This window comes from Podarcis raffonei, chromosome 2 (assembly GCF_027172205.1).
Source record: "Podarcis raffonei isolate rPodRaf1 chromosome 2, rPodRaf1.pri, whole genome shotgun sequence".
Taxonomy (NCBI): domain Eukaryota; kingdom Metazoa; phylum Chordata; class Lepidosauria; order Squamata; family Lacertidae; genus Podarcis; species Podarcis raffonei.
Genome location: NC_070603.1, coordinates 50,389,175 through 50,406,608, shown reverse-complemented (window position 1 = coordinate 50,406,608; position 17,434 = coordinate 50,389,175). Strand labels below are relative to the sequence as shown.

General features: G+C 41.5%; 1 protein-coding gene across 14 annotated transcripts in view; it reads right to left on the bottom strand.

Annotated features, from left to right (window-relative positions):
- The window catches only part of KCNIP1 (potassium voltage-gated channel interacting protein 1), a 546,638-nt gene that overhangs the window by 141,500 nt on the left and 387,704 nt on the right, over positions 1-17,434 (bottom strand). For 2 of the 14 annotated variants that reach the window (XM_053376535.1, XM_053376536.1), the window contains exon 2: positions 13,536-13,630. The exons of the other annotated variants lie outside the window; for them this stretch is intronic. The gene's annotated coding sequence lies outside the window, so the exon portion shown is untranslated. The remainder of the gene's footprint in view (positions 1-13,535; positions 13,631-17,434) is intronic. 14 annotated transcript variants of the gene reach the window in all.

Genomic DNA, 17,434 nt, shown 5'->3' with positions numbered 1-17,434 from the left:
ATGTAACTGTGCAGCAGCACCTGTCACATTAAAGGGAGCTTATTTTTATCTTCACTTCTGTTTATGTAACTCAAGCAGTTTATTATTACGAGGAAAAATACCAGTACTTTCATATTATGGAACTTGAGAAACACTGGGTTAAATCTTCAAATTACATTTTGAAAGCATTTGCTCATATTCTGTATCTAGGAATCTAAAATGCCTCTGGGGTTTTATTTATTGTTCATGACAGACCACTGAATTCCATTCAAATCAGTGGGTTTTTTGTAGTTGCCTTTGGAAAGCTGTGGACTGCAGTCTTAAATACTTTCTGAAGCAAACTAAAATATTCTGATTTTTGTTTTAATTTTTAAGTTTTTGTTTCCACCCTTACCTTTCCACCTTTATTTTTTAAAGAAGGGCTTCTGGTTGAGTCTCTAAAACGTTTGATATCACATAATCGCAATAGGTAACCTGGTCAATAAATCTATATCGTTTTTTAAAAAACACTAAAAGTAGACAATGGGGGGGGCTTGGGGGCACAAAAACAATTAACAACACAGTGGGATGCCTATGGCAGTAGTCAGTTAAAAAATCCAAAATGGACTTTAAATTGTTGGAGGACAGCAAAATAATTTTAAACATTTTTTAAATAGAAAAATGGGAAGGGGGGATTTGAGAAACAAATTTATATCCTGTAGGGTGCAGTGCCACGAGAAGAATTTCCCCAGATGATCTAAGTCACTGGTCCTAAGACCCACTAGTGGATTGCTGCCTGACCCAAGGTTACAACAGGAGTGCTACCACCATTGGTTCCTAAATGCATGCTTGGGTTAAAAGTGGGACCTGGGTCTGAAAAGGTAGAATTTACCCGATTTAAGCGATCTTACAGGTCTACACAATGGCAAGTGGTCTTTCAGTTGCAGCCCAATAAATTTTGGGGGTCACAGATGCCTCATCTCTGCATTAAGTATATATCACTGCAATCCTATATATGTCTACTTAGAAGGCAGTTACATTGACTTCAGCATGACTTTACTCTCAGATAAGTGTGTATAGGATTGCATTTACTTCTATTTCAAAGGTTGGAACTTTTTGTTTTTAAAGTGTGTCAACAATTCTCTAGTAGCTAGCAGCAAGTTTTAGGATCCTTCAGAGTTATCAGAAATTGAGGAGGTTTGTTTATCACAGAAAGCTCAGCCATGGTAGAAAGCAGGTATTAACTTCATTTCTGTTCTGATCTAATGATGCAGTGTGGAGCTCTCTAGCTTGAAAGAGGCACCTCTCAAAAGAAAATGTGACCAAGTATATTGAGAGTCATGCTCCTTTTAACCAAGCTCAAAAAAAGACATAGCGCTGAACAAATAAATGAAGATGCAGCAGGGCTCCTGACAAGCCAAAGATGACAGGAGGTTAATAGTCTGTCTGGTGGGCCTAAAAGCTCATTTTTCTAGTAGCAGTCTACACCAAACCTAACCAAAGGCATACCTTTTCAAGGTTATGAAGTGGGAATTTTCTTTTTTTGGGGGGTGGAGGGGTGTTGCTTCGGAAAACTAAAGCAAGCAGCAAATCCAAGCCCTAGATGTCATATGTATGCCCCTCTCTGTCAAACCAGGTGACAATCCAAGCTCATAACCTGCTGAACTAAACCACCAACACTGCACAGACAACTTGAACTATTAAAGGACAGAAGTCAGCTGAGCTGCTGTCTGACTTGGTACCTGCAGTCACCACATAATCATGCCTGGAAGGTTGAGAGAAATGATTGACAAAAAAGAAATTAAAAAGTCATGCATATTTATAAGATCAGTGAATAGCAAGATGTGATAGCCATCTACCCACTTCTGAAGTGGGGATGATCGAGATAGTAAAGGAAACATGGAGTGTAGCTTAAAGAGTTATGGGATTAAACCACAGCCAAAAGAGCCACCCGGGCCACTCCTTTGGCTTGCCAAAAGCAAGCTCCTTCAAAGTCATTGCCTGTCACTTGAGGCAAGCTTCTTCAATATTTGTAAGGCTGTGCATGCTGAGCCAATCTCTACCCAGCAATTTAGGAACAAGTATCCAAAAGCCTTGAAGTTGCTCAAAAACAATACATGGCTTGTATAATCTAATGAACCAAAGTTAGTTCACAACTGCAGGAAATTTTGCAGGTTTTCAATATACAGTATATTGATGCTTCTATGATTCTTGAGACTTAAAAGCTAATGTGGTGCATCCTTGCCAAATGAAATTCATTTTAAATGTTTTCAAAAGAAACTGAACTTTTTTTTTTTAAAAAAAGCACCCTGTTCTTGACAGAGATCAACCTGTTAGAAACCTTGCTTTTTCCTCAATGATAAAAGCAGGTAGTACATATTTTGACAGAACTCTCATAGTATTATTCTGTATTAATACTTAGTATTAATCTTAGCACAGTAGTTACTAACTGATGGTTGGGAACACGGCCATGTGAAAGACAAGGAAATGGTGACCAATCCTTCAGTAAGGATAATGGATGCAAATACTATGAGGAACAAAGCAAAGAACCTAGAAATATACCTCTTATGCTGAGATCAGATGAACGCAAGATCCAGACACTGGTTTCCCCCTTCTCCAAATAGGCGCAGGGGACTTGATGGGACATTTTGTTCCAATAGAGGCAAAGGAAGACATCTTTGTTTGAGACTGCTGGGACACCACATCATGCACTCCCTCTCGACGTTTTGACCTGGCATTTTGAGCTACATGCGTATTAGCTCCCTCCATGCCCCCCACCATTCCAGCATGGCTGGAGTGGAAAGGAACCAGGATCGCTCTCAGAAATGGTGGCAAGGTAGAGTGTCCTTGGCACTCCCTGCAGAACCAGCACCCTTGTTACAGGTTCCCCTTGCCCTATCAGAAGACTTCTCTCTCTCTTTTTTAATAGAAAAAATGGCCAGATGCCAGATGAACAATTCAGCAGCATAAAGTCTCCTCTCTCAAGAAGCAACCAGTTGGTGATCCTAGTAGCTTGACTGGCATGCATAAATGTACATTTCTTCTCAACATCATCTGTCTCACACAAGCAGCACTGTAACTGAAATGTAGATGAGATGAGTGAGATCGCAACCCAATTTCCCAATGCCACTGATAAATATCTGCTGTTATGTGAGCTTTTTAGCCATTATGTTGGCACAGAAGCGATATGTACACAAAAACAACTTGTCACTCCACACTAAATATTTTTCTCCTTCCCATGTCACTGATAATTCCATCCAATTTTCAGGATGAAAAGATGAATGCATCAGCCACAGTTCTGAAATGAATTCATAACCCTGTATTAAGATAAACAGAACTGGCATTATTTAAAGCTCAAAATGCTTCCTTGACAGCTGTATTAGATATCAGAGAATTTTATCTAGTGCTAGAATGACCCTTCGTACTGTTGCTTTCTACCAAAATGGAATAAAAATTGCTATTTGCAGGCTTAGTACAGGATTTTTTAAAAAATGCAATTTTATTGAACAACAAATGCAGATTGTTGTGAAGTGAGATGGAATATTTCACACACACCTTAAGACTCTCCTTCTGACTGGCCCAGCCAGCTCTATAAGCATTCAGTAGGAGGGGAGAGGGTTGCTTGTCACCAATCTTCCTTCCCCTAATTCCAGGCTTCCTCTGGCTCTGAGACTACCTTCCCAGAATCCTTCCTTCAAAGCATCTCTCATCTCTTATAGGTGGCTCTTCAAACTGCACCCATTTCTTAGTCCCCTAACTTCATTTCCTGCAAATTAAACTCCTGTTCACAAACAGACTATGGTCTTGACTCCTAACTGGATGAATATTTTGGACCATAGCACCCCTTTCTCAACATACACATCCTTTTCTATCCAACATCCATATGAGTAAGAGGTATGATCAGAGTTCATGGGGTCTGAACTGGCAGTGACTGACAAGGAACAAGGCCTTGGTATGGTAGAGGCAGGTTGATGAAGATGCTGACTCAGTTTGGCAACAGCTGTAAAAAAGGGGGGTGAATACCATGCTATAGATAATTAGGAATTAGTCCAAAAATAAAACTCCAATATCACAATTACATTATACAAATCTATGGTGCAGCCACACTTTGAAGACTGGGTGTAGTTCTGGACACCTCACCTCACAAATGATGTAGACACGGAAAAGGTTTACAAAAATACAGCCAAAATGATAAAGTGGATGCAGGAACCCCCCTATACGGAATATTTGGAAGAAAAGGTGAGGGGTTTTTTTGAGGGGGGGCATGATAGAGTTATATAAAAGTATATATGGTGTGGAGAAAGCAAACAGATAAAAGTTTTTCTTCTACCATAACACTACGACTCAGGGACATTCAATGAAACTGAATGTTGGAAGGTTCAGGACAGACAGAAGAAAGTTATTCTCCAACAAGAAGCCAGTATGGTCACCAACTTGGATGGCTTTAAAAGAGGGTTAGACAAAGTCATGGAAGATAAGGCTAATAAAAGCTGCTAACCATGATAACTGTTTCTTCTCCCTCCACCATTAAAGGCAGTATGCCTTTGGATACCAGTAGCTAGGAATTCCAGCTGGGCAGGGTGCTGTTGCACTCAGGTTTCCCATTTGATTGGCCACTGTAAGAACAGAGTGCTGGATGAGATGGGCCTTTAGCTCGATCTAGCAGGCTCTTATGTTCTCCATCCAGCCAGTAGCTGAAACCTGCCTTATTTCCAAAAAGATCTCGGTTACCCTCTAGAGTTACCATGCTCTAAAAAAATTCCACAGATCCTGTGAATGGTCTGGGAAGATATGATGCATCAGTTTCTTGAATGTGAAACTGCGGAGAGGCCCATGTAAGGGAAGCAAAAATACAATAAATAATTTTCATAGCATAAAGAAGATCCCAGAAAGCCTTTTGCCAGGGTAATGCCTTGCAACTAGCTATAGACAATTCTTACTTTTCCTTCTTATCCGGGTATCTGGAAAGCTTACAAACATTTCAATAAATGTGCATAAACCAGAGATGTTATTTTAACAAAGAGGTTTAAAAGATTATAAAGAAATCACCCAAATAGTTAGCACAGCTAATTGGAGATGATTACATTTAACACGACTGGTGACAAAGTGCACAATTCCAGCATGAAATGTCTATTGTTTCTTCTGATGCTCAGCTGTATGCCCTTTCCCTTCTCCTCTTTAATTACTCAGAGGTACAACATATTCACCCAGCTATCTCTCCAAGTTAGACACTGCTACATGGCAAGTTTTGCTTCAGTGCTGCCTATTTCCTCCAGTATACGTCAGACACATTATTCTTCATTTTGGGTGACAATAAACTCCATCGAACACTCTCCAGCGAAAGGCAGATTTTCTGCCTTTGTATGGAGATGACTTCACAATCAGGAGCCAGTGATCATGATGTTCTATACTTTGAGATGAAGATGTTGTTCATATAAAAAGTCTGAATAACCACTGAACCTCTCTTATGCTATTTATCAAAAAGTTTGAGGAAGAAAAATATGAAGGGAAGCATTTGTGACATGAATGAGTATTCAAGCTAATGCAGGTTTTAGATTTGTACATTGTCTGAAGAAAGGATCACTTTAAGCTTCAAGTGTGAAAACAAATTTGACTGGTCCAGGGGTCCTTTACTTTTTACCTTTACCTACATTGTTTATGGGCTGTGTGTTACTGATCCAAAACCTCACCTCCACCCCAAATCCCACCTTGTTATCATCAGATGGACTATTTTAGTGCCCAACCAACTATGCATGTAAGGATTTAACCGATAAATCTGCGGATTATTAGTAAGTCAAGATATAAGTGGAGAACCCAGCTGATTTAACAGGGACAATAGCAGAATCAAGAGCCAAATCCTATGTAGCAGAAGGATCTCAGAAGATGTGCACATCATTTGCTCCTAGCAGCATTGAGGAGAAAGAAGGGATACGCTGAATGGAATAAAAGTTAAGAGACATTCAGGATCTGGAGGCTCGTGGCTGTTTTAGAAGATCTTAGAAAAAGAAGAGTGTTGAAGAGATCATACTGAGAGAAGGAGGATGGGGCTGAGACTAGGAGCTGTTATGCCAAAGGCTTAGAAATCATACTGAATTCCTAATAAAGACTCTAAGGCTACTGGCCATAAGCCCAAAGAAACTAAGCCAGGTTCTTCATTGATGCTTTCCCCCAAGCCCAGTTCACCCGAAAAATCAACTTTCTCCTACTCTGCTGCATCTGCCCAAAGAAGAGAGACCACAGAACAGAAGAAAAGCAGGCCAGGAGGTTGGCTATTTACAGCCACACTGCTCAGGGGTGTGGGTGTGGGTGGAGGGGGCAGCAGAGCTTAGGAGGGACAGACTAGATGGAAATATTTAAAGTCTCCGTCTACCTATAGCCTTTGTCAGAGTGAATTTTGCACCTGGAGCTTTCCACTGTCCTGCAGCCACTGGCCTGCTTTGCTGGTGGTTCAGCAGACCTGAGGGGAAATAAATGCCAGTAAGTAGCATAGTTCAACTTGGAGCTCAAATTTTTCAAGCAGAGCTCTTTAGAATTCTTCAGCCTTAGGAAAACCTGAGATCTACATTGTGCTTTCATAACATCTTCCTTGCCCCAGGAATAACATGTGGGGCTCATAAATCGATGCCTGAGACTAATGATTGCAATGCTAAAGAAAGGGAACTACCAGCAAAGACACCAATGTGTCATCTTTTATTGCCAATATAAAGTTATATGAATTCTTATTTTATTTTATTTGTTGTAGCTGAGGCTTTTTATCTGACACCAGAGAAGCCTTGTTGGGAGAAGCAGAAAAATAAAATATGGATGTAGTTTAAAACTTGCAAGCTTGGTTTTTTCCTCCCCTTATTGGGTGCTTGAATAAAAATGGCTCAGTTAAACATTGAAGTAAAGGAGATGCTTTCCAGATGAAATGTTACTATTGGTTCTATAAACCTGAGGGTAGCCTGACCTTTTTGCTAAACTAATAGATGTTTTGGATATGGGTTTCCAGGAAGTTACTAGAAGCTGGTGAGCCAAATATTGATATAGAATTCTAGTTCTAATGGGATATATGGTCTCATATAGGTTTAGGATAGATAGGTTTCCCATGGTTGTGCCCACAATGAACTATCTAAGAAGAGTCTGTTGGATCTAGTCTTCTCTCTGGGGCCAACCAGATGCCGGTGGAAAACAAGCAAGCAGAACCCGAGCACGGGAGCACTCTCTCCTCCTATGGTTTCCAGCAGTTGGTATTCAGCAGCATTAATAATATGGGAGGAGGGAGAGAGGGCCAAGCTCAGTGGTAGAGCACCTGCTCTGCATGCAAAAGGTCCCATATTCAATCCCTGGTATATCCAAGGCAGGGCCAAGGGGGACGGGGGAATACCTGCCTGAAATTCCTGGACAGCTGCTGCCAGTCAGTGTTAAGTACACTGAGCTAGATGGAACCAATGGTCTGACTCAGCATAAGGCAGCTTCGTAGGTTTCATGCTGAAACATAGGTAATTAAGGCCAGAAAGTAAAAGGAATTAATCAGAAACAACCGGATGTCAATGATAATGGCAGCTGAGCATCAAACAAAATGCAACTCGAGGATCAGAGGTGGGGATGGGAATAATATCTGCACTGATAGATCATAAAAATGCAAACAGGCAGAGAACTAAACAAGAGAGACTAGACACAATGCATTTCCACTGTTTGCCACAAAGATTTTGAATGCAAAGCTTTTAGTTATTTATTTTCATCCACCCAGTCATTCAATAAATATACCGCCCTTCATCCAAAGATCACAGGATGGCTTACAGTATAAAAAGCTACACTGTAGACTGCACAATACAGCAATGCTGTTTTCTATAACATTTTAATTAGTTTCTTGGATAAGCTGGATGTACTGTTGATTCCTTCCGCGCCCCCCACTGGTACTACCATCACATCCCGAGTACAAAATAATTCCAGCTAAAACCTTATATTCATTTTTCATATGGTCTAGTGTTCATCTGAAGACTGCAAAAACAAAAACAAGCCATGCTTCGCCTGCCTGTCCCCTTAAAACCCACTGACAAATACCCCTTCCTCTTGGTTCATGTGGGAACCAATGACACTGCAAGCAATAGCCTCCAGAAGATCAAAAGAGATTACGAGGCTCTGGGCAGGAAATTGAAGCAATTAAATGCACAAATTGTCATCTCATCTGTCCTCCCAGTTGAACGACGTGGCCCAGGGAGAGAGGGAAAAATAGTGGAAGTGAACAGCTGGCTTCGCAAATGGTGTAAACAGGAACGGTTTGGATTCTTAGATCACGGACTGCAGTTTCTTGAAGATGGACTTCTGGCAAGCGATGGGCTGCACCTCACAATGGTTGGGAGGAATGTTTTTGCCAAAAATCTCAGAAACCTCATCAGGAGGGCTTTAAACTGGCTAATGTGGGGGAGGGAGACAGTGCTCCTGAAGGTAGGAGTCTATCAATTGATGAAGATGATCATCCAAATGTCATAGACCAAATGGAGCAAACAGCACGCAGACCTAGTGGTGGGAGGAAAAAATCCTTAAATAAGAGACACGGGGAATGATTAATGGACTTCAATGTCTGTACACTAATGCGCAAAGCATGGGAAATAAACAAGATGAGCTTGAGCTCTTGGTACAGCAAACTAAATATGACATAATAGGCATCACTGAAACCTGTTGGGATAAGTCCCATGATTGGAATGTAATAATGGAGGGATACGATCTATTTCAGAGAAACAGACCAGACAAGAAAGGAGGAGGAGTTGCGTTGTATGTCAGGGATGTGTATACCTGTGAAGAGATCCAAGATGTAGAACCTCAAAGCCAAAGTGAGAGCATTTGGGTCAAAATTAAGGGAGAGAAGAATAACAGTGGACACTGACAAACTGGAACGTGTCCAGAGGAGGGCAACCAAAATGGTCAAAGGCCTGGAAACGATGCCTTATGAGGAACGGCTAAGGGAGCTGGGCATGTTTAGCCTGGAGAAGAGGAGGTTAAGGGGTGATATGATAGCCATGTTCAAATATATAAAAGGATGTCACATAGAGGAGGGAGAAAGGTTGTTTTCTGCTGCTCCAGAGAAGTGGACACGGAGCAATGGTTCCAAACTACAAGAAAGAAGATTCCACCTAAACATTAGGAAGAACTTCCTGACAGTAAGAGCTGTTCAACAGTGGAATTTGCTGCCAAGGAGTGTGGTGGAGTCTCCTTCTTTGGAGGTCTTTAAGCAGAGGCTTGACAACCATATGTCAGGAGTGCTCTGATGGTGTTTCCTGCTTGGCAGGGGGTTGGACTCGATGGCCCTTGTGGTCTCTTCCAACTCTATGATTCTATGATTCTAATATTCTTCTGTGGGCCTCTTCTCCAGTTTTCAGAGAATGACTGGAAGTGGGGAGGAAGAAAAAGGTCCTCCTTTCCTTCCACTCTGCAGACAAGTTCTAGATTTTCCCTATACCCCTTTTCCTTCATACTACATAATATATATCATTTCTGGCACCACCTTAACTATAGAGAATGCAAACAGCAGCAGCCCACCCAGCAGTCAAGCAGCAGCAGATCTGGGCCACATCCACAGCATACATTTAAAGCACTATTATGCCACTTTAAGCAGTCACGGCTTCCCATCCCAGCATACTTAACAAACTACTGCTCCCAGAACTCTTTGATCCTGGGAGCAGTAGTTTAAGTGTGGTGAGAGCTAATAAGCGTCTTATAACTCTTCTAATAATTCTTCTCTCACAGAGTGACAATTCTCAAGAATTCCCTCTTCTCAGGGAATTGTAGCTGTGTGAGGGGGTTCCTAACAATTCTCAGCACCCATAAAAAATTAGTTCCCAGAAGCCATGCCTGCTTAAAGTGGCATCATGGCGCTTTAAAATATATTGTGTCAATGTGGTCTTGCTTTGGGGTTTGATTTTCTTTTGGGATTTTCCCAGGATTCAGAAAATGAGTGATTGAGATTGCTCAAAAAGGGGAGGAGGTTGGGATGAGTTCTAGCTGAGGGTAATGTCATATGAACGATGCCCAGAAATCTTGGATTCAGCTTCAGACTCACAGAAACCCAGTATGGACCAGCTTTCTGTTCTACACATACCAAGTGCCATACCCTAGAAAGCCCTTTAAAATGACTTCCGCTGACGTGGTAAGTTTTCATTTTTCCTAGGTAAGTGGCATTTAACCACAAATGGTTCCCCATTTTTGAGCTAGCCCAGTCCCCAGGTGAGGACTATTCCCCAAAAATGGATCACATCACAATATTCTTTTTGCCCTTCGTGGGCTTCCCATGAGGAACAAGTCTAGGGACAAATACTGGAAGCAGCAGCAAAATGCAAAACCACATTTTTCTATAAAGGCGGAAGCAGAAGGATGTGGGGATTCTTGAGGACAAGGCATCAGATGAAAGATATTGATGGTGTGACTGAGCATTCAGCCAAAATGGAAAGTTTCAATATCTCTCTCATACACACCCACCAATCATTTTGTGTGTGTGTGTGTGATTTTTCAGGGGGAATAGAAATGGAACAAATGTGTTCATCTATTGGTGCAAGGCAGGTATCCGAGAGAAGAGAGAGCAAGTCTATACTGTCATGATAAGAGGGGTGTATTCCTCCTCACTCCAGCCAGAGGAAGGGAGATGACAGTTGTTTGTGCTCACTGGCATCACCACAGAGCCAATCAAGTTTTGAAACATCACACTGTCACCAAGGTCAACCCTATCGTTACCCTGACTTTGAAGAGGGGAGATATGAGACTGTTGTTTAGTGAACCAGGCAAACACTCTGTTTTGCACTGCTGTCTATCAGACCACCTGCCAACAGAAGACAAATAGACAGGGGGTGTCAGTCCAGTTGTCTTTGCAATGGAGAAATGTTCCATCCCCAGTGCTGGGCCAAGACATTTTGCTGGCTGAAGGAGAGCTCAAACAGACTTCTCCCTGCCCACGTGGTGCCACCCTATGGCTAATGATTTAGAAACCAAATCCTTCTCTTCATCAATCACTTCCAATTGTGCTACCTGAAGCAAGTCACTTGGCTCATGATGGGGTCACATTGGGAAGAGAACCTTTTATAAATGCATCCAAGGAGGGAGGGAAAACACAGCGCCTCTGAAAAACCACGAATAAACATGAAAGAAACCCTTTTTTTGCCCTGAAAAAGTTCACTTGCAAAATCTGGCACAGTTTGAGGACTAACATAGTAAGGGCAACAAGTCTAATTAAAAATATTATAATGCAAGTCAATGACAGACTTTCCTCCTTCCTTATCATATTTGCAAGGATATGCAATTTAAAAAATAATAATGATACAGTAATTAATAATGATAATAATCATGCACTTACCAGTCTTGAGCAGAGTAGGGCTGTCTTCCTGGAGGCAGATGAGCAATAGTAGGAGCAGAAGTGGCTTCCTTCTGTCTGGGTCTAACCAGTGTTCACACACTAGAGAATGCTTTTCTTCAAAACTTCCAACTATCTATTATTATTATTATTATTCAATGGTAAGGATTGCTCTGTTTTACCTGTGAGGCTTATCACATGACTGTGCTGATCCAAGAGCATACTGAATGAAACAGGGAGATGGTGGCAGATGAACTATGCCTATACAGGAGACTGGGCACATTTAAGTCAAGTCAAGTGTGTTTATTTTGAGCACTGTGGAGTTCAAACCAGCAGCACCCATTAGGCAAGGACCTCTGTCTCTATCAGGACTGCTGGCTGGAAGAGAGAACTGCATACAGTTCAAGCTACACGCACACAACAGCACAGAATCCTTATGGCTCAGGAAATCAGATGACACCACAGGGCTCATCACACCCCATTGTCCCATATAAAGTTCCCAAAGACCTTTAGTCTGGATTCACTTGTCTGCCATTGAGCATTGGTGGCAATGAACTTGTAAAGAGTCTCAAAGTATCTATTGTGGAAGTCAAGGAATAACAAGTGTTTCTAAAATCTGAAACTTCTTTACTTTGGACTTTTGCTGCTTTTTTGGTAACCATCAAGTCTAAATGGACTCCCAGGGACTTAAGTGTAATGACATTTACAGAGGGTTGCAATTTAGAAATCTACAGTGAGGCTATGTTGGATAGCTGAAATGGTGGGATTCCTATGGCGTGTGGCTTTTTTCATCCCATTGTGTTGAATGCTAAGAACCCTGGGATGGTTAGACTTAGGATGTTTCTCAGAGATACAGATATTAGAAATTGTCCTCATATCTTTAAACAGGGGAATGGGCCTGGCTTGCCTGCATTATTATTATATTTGTGGGGTACATTTTTTCATTAATCTGCATGTGACCACACCAAACCACAGATTTCACACAGTATACACTGAAAAAGGTGGTGCAAAGTAGTCATATTCAGTTTGCAATACACAAGATAAATTTCTACAACTGGAAATCTCAGGATGCAATATTTTGTGTGCATAATGGGCGTTAAGACCCACTGAAATCAGTGGAGATTGATCCCAAATACGCATGCATAAGATTGCGCTGCCATTGTTTTAAAAAGCACATCAAACCTGGAATAAAGAAAATCTCCCTTGTGCAATTTGCAAGCAACCCATTCAATGTGACCTTGATGTATAAAAGCAATCCACACCCAGATGCAGGGGAGAACAAGCCAGACCAAACCATGTCAAGACCATCTCCCCTTTAGGGAGAAATGTTCCCTTAAACTGGACAAAAGTGCTAACTGATTTCTGGATACAAAAGAGAACTGTACAGAAATGTTTTGTGGTTAAGTAGAAACAAGGAACAGTCACATTTTGAGAGCGGGGGAACCAGAGGAGATGCTTCCTGTAGGAACCCTGGGCAGTTCCTGCTGCCCCCTGCAGAAGAGATCCAGTTTTCTATACAGTGTTAAATGTGAATTCTTTCCACCATCCCTGACCACGCTAGAGAGAAAGGAGCAAAAAGGAGACGAACCCTGAAACAAAAGAAGTTTAAAATCCATGGTGGTAGAAAGGTATGACAGCTGGCTCAATGAACTGATTTCGATGTCAAGATGAATGACAAGCTGCTCGTTGCTAGCAGGCGTTCAGAGCAGCGAGGGTCATGTAGGAAGCAAGGCATGCCTATTCCACAGCAGTCATATATAATGGTTGACAGGAGCAACAATGTTCTTGGCCTGATGGTTAGTGGAAGGCAACCACTTCTTTAACCGGTTCACAAAGTAAGCTTTTCAGTGTATGACCTGTTAACTTGCCACTCACTAAAGCAAAGGGCCATAAGGAACTCTTAGAAAGAACTGATCTTAGAGGGATGGGTCTTATGGGAAAGCCGGAAGCAGAGCCACCAGCATTATATAGACATATAATGTATAGATGTGCAGTACAGCTGCACACTAGAAAAGTAACTTGGAATTAGGGTCTCTGTGCCATATGGCATTTGATCCAGACTTTCCAGATAAACACCTAAAGAATATGGAAAACAAGCACTATTCAAATGAATAATAGAAAAGCCGCCACTGAGCTCAGCGGGGCTTAGATTGTGTTGATACAGTCTTTACTGTGAATTTGATGATAGCATCATCGGCATTTCAGTGGCTTGCGGAGCCTGGGGCTGTGCAAACTTTGAAGATGACAGTCTAACCTTGTTAACAGGCTGCGACAGCTTGAAGAAGGCTTACTTTGGTTCCTTATATCCCCAAACTGCATATTTCACCAAATAGACCAATCCTGACTTACCTGCAAAAAGAAAAAAGAGAAATAGAAAACACCAAGTTGCTTGATTGGATTATTGCTCACAAGCTTCAGCAGAAATGTGTGTTGGCAAGGACTAAAAAATAAATAATGATTCTTGAGAAAAACAAAATCATAGCAGCGTGAGCTAAGACAATTTCAATGTGTCTGATGATTTATTTATTTAGAGGGTTCCCCCCTCCCTCTCTCTCCATTTGAATAACTGCAATAGCCTTTTCATCCTGGTAATTTCATTTTAAAAGGATGTGCTGTTAAATGGTAATCTATAATGCGTGTCTACTTTTCCACTCCAGATTTTCTCTCTGCCAATATGCTCTGGTGGTCTGTTTTGAAACAGTCCATTTAATTTCTTTCTCTACTGAGTCAATGTGGTTTGCAAAATGTTCATTGAAAAATGACTCTGTAGGGATAAACATCTCTAACAGCATGTGGCTGTCCCCTTTGTTCAATTTTAATTTCTTTTTTTTTTTTTTTGAGGGGCAGACAAGACAATCTGTCTGCCACCATGAAGCTGATATCCTTAAACAGGAAATGAATTCTTGATCATGTTCCACAAACATAACAAGAGGAGTAAGTTTGGCTTTAATATTACATCTCTATAAAATCAATCTCAAAAGTGTTGACATTCGACTATAAAAGTGGAGTGGAGGGACAGAGAGAGAGGGAGAGAATATTAAAGAGATGCATCTCTTGTGCTCTAACCAAATTGAAGTAAATTCATTACAAGCAATTTAATAAAACAAGCACTGGGTGTTATCACACCATGTATGAACCCAAAAATCATGGTCCTCCATGTTTCCATGTTGCCACTTGTAACTAAACACACTGGATGAGACAATGCAGAGTGTCTGTTTTGCCTGCAAAAGGCGCCAGCTTGAATCCCAAATGATATCTCCAGGTAGAGCTGGGAGAGACTACAGGCAACTCCCTATTTACATGGACGTTATGTTCCAAGGCACTGCACGTATCAGTGAAATCACGTATATTTGAAACACCACTAGAAAAGCTGCGCCCCACCCCACCCCTTTCTGTGACGTTTCTGTGATGGCACAGTCACACACATTTGAATGTGTGTAAATGGGGGAGGGGTTTGCCTGTACTAGCCAAAATCCTGGAGAGACACTGTCAGTCACTGTTGCCAGTACTGACCTAGATGGACCAATAGCCTGATCCATATATGGCAGCATCCTACTGTCCCAACAGATTGCATTTTCAAAATCATTCTGGGGAATCGACTACCAGTATGTACAGCAGAAAAGGGAAGAGGGGGACAACTTAAATTAGAAAAGTGCAGCTTTTTAAAGAAAGCGGCAATCATTTCAGATATGGGTAAATGAAAGATGGTCAACCCTTATTTGCAAATATTGCAACCAAATTAAGCAACAATGCAGCCTCAACACTGATCATTAGCGAAAACTCAGATTACCCTTTTTAAAAAGGCCTGGTGACAACCAGACAGATTTTACGAGGGCTATCCACCAACTGGCAATCCTAGTGCTCCAAGGATATCACTGAGAAAGCAACGCCTCTGGCAATGGCAAGTGTGGGACAGAATAATGATCCACCACTGGTTCTCTTTAGAGGCTTGTGGTTTGTTTATTCTGCTTAAGAACAACTGAGAATCACAGCTGAAGAAAAGAGGAGAAGATGCTAGACATTATTACTTGTTCTGATTGCTATCTGTTGGCACTAAGTGCCAAATTTCCTTTGGTCACTTTGAAAAGCTCAGTCACAGCTAGGAGTTAAGCATTCACACACTCACACAACCATTGAGCTGCCCCAAATATACACCATCTGAACAGACCTTTTCTATGAAACCGTTGGCAATTCCTAGTATAAGTAGGTGTGACTGAAAGGTGTCAGAGCACATTTTCCACATATACAGAAAAATCAAGATACAGTTGTTAAGTATTGGATCAATTTTTAAAATAGAAAATGAAACTGCTAACTAAAACAGGAAAATCTTAGACCTGGATAGTTCTAGCTGTCCATTTAAGAATGTGCATCACATTCCTCCAGAGGTTCATCTCCTGGAATGGATGATCTTCCTCCTTCCTTAAGGGTGCATGCTTGCCCTATGTTGCTGTTCCAGGACAGTCCACTCTGCCCTAGCAAGAAATTCCTCATCTTGTCCAACAGTTCATAGTGTGGATAGGTGAGCCTCGAGTTGCTATGCCTTCTCTTCCAGCAAGGCAACCAGCTTGCAATTGCTGCAGATATAGTTTTGCACATTCTCAGACAGGAAGATAAACATGGCACAAGTGTTGCAGGTCACTGCAGCAGGACCCTTGTCATCCAAGTCTCTTGGTCCTATGTACATTGTGAGACAGCATGTCGGGCCTCCCCTTCAAACTCCCCCACTAAATGCCATCACAAACACTCCTGTTTACAAGTCCTGATCATGACCTCACAGAAGCTGCAATCAGCTAAGTATGACTGCTGCCGGCTGCTAATTCCTCCCTCAACTCACTTCCTCGCTTAGCCTGGCTGCCTCTCAGCAGCAGCCCCTCCGCTTAACATCCATGCAGAGAACACTGATGTTCACCTCTGTTTACATAGGTGACCATGTGTTGGTGCCAACTGCCACACATGACTTCCAGAGTGAGACAAGTGGCACAGTCCCACTCACCTTTATTCAATTAAACCCTTATAAAACACATCATGTCTAGATGGATGCCCTCGCCTCACCACCACCTAAGTTTCCATGGATAACTGACTCTTACTCTCTTCTCCCATCTTTTCTCTTTCATCTCAGAACTGTCCAGAATTTCCTTGTACTCGCATTGGTGCCAATGCCCTGTTATACTGATTATAGTGGTGTTTCACTATAATAAAAGAAAATGAATTAATGAGAAGCCAGTAATTAAAGCCCATTCCATGGGGAACAGGAACTAACTAATTAAGGCTCATTTAAAGGACAATTCATCACCAATGACCCCTGGTGAAATGGAAGCAATTAAAAGCAGGACCTACAAGGAGGGAGCTTCTAATTAAAGTTGTAAAAGGCTCTTTGCTGAATGTGACTTGCTTCTGAATCACCTTAAAGAAGGATATTAGTTATTGGGTCATACACTGCCAGGCTAGGTAGTGTTACACAATGTACCACATGGAACTATAGTTTTATTCCTCTTTCAGCTGACTATCCAAAAGCAATGCTAGAGGCTCATGATGTAAAAGCCATCTTAGGCTCAGTGTGACAGTCACTTGAATGTATTTTCAATGTGACAGCCACTTGAAAATACAACTGCCTGACAAAGACAGGTCTAAACGGCATCCTGTCTGGGTAAGCAGGTCTCCAAATGGTTTTGTCGAGATTCGGCATGCTAACACAAACCAGGGTGAAACTAATGCTGCATTCTTGTTTTGAAAACCGTAAGAGATGTTGTGGGTGAGACACTCCAAGCAAATCACTTGCCATACATTTCCAAGTGGCTACCATGTCCCAGCACACGTGTGTGTGAATGGCGCTGTTCCCCCTCTTTGAAATATTCAACATGCATTCCCAGAGTAATAAGATTTTACCACTCCAGAATAATAAAATTCTGCAGCAGAAACTTACTACAGCATGAATATTTTATTAACAGTCAAACTTATTTATAAGCTTCACTAACTTAATAGCTCAAACAGGTGCAGGAGATATAAACCACATTCACTCCAGTTCATTTGACATGAGATGGTAAGTGTAATGCTGCCCTCTGCTGTCTATTCTGGTTCAATAAATGATCAAATATTTTAACATTCCTCTATAAACTTTCCTGCTGTGTATATCACATATATAAGCTTGGATAG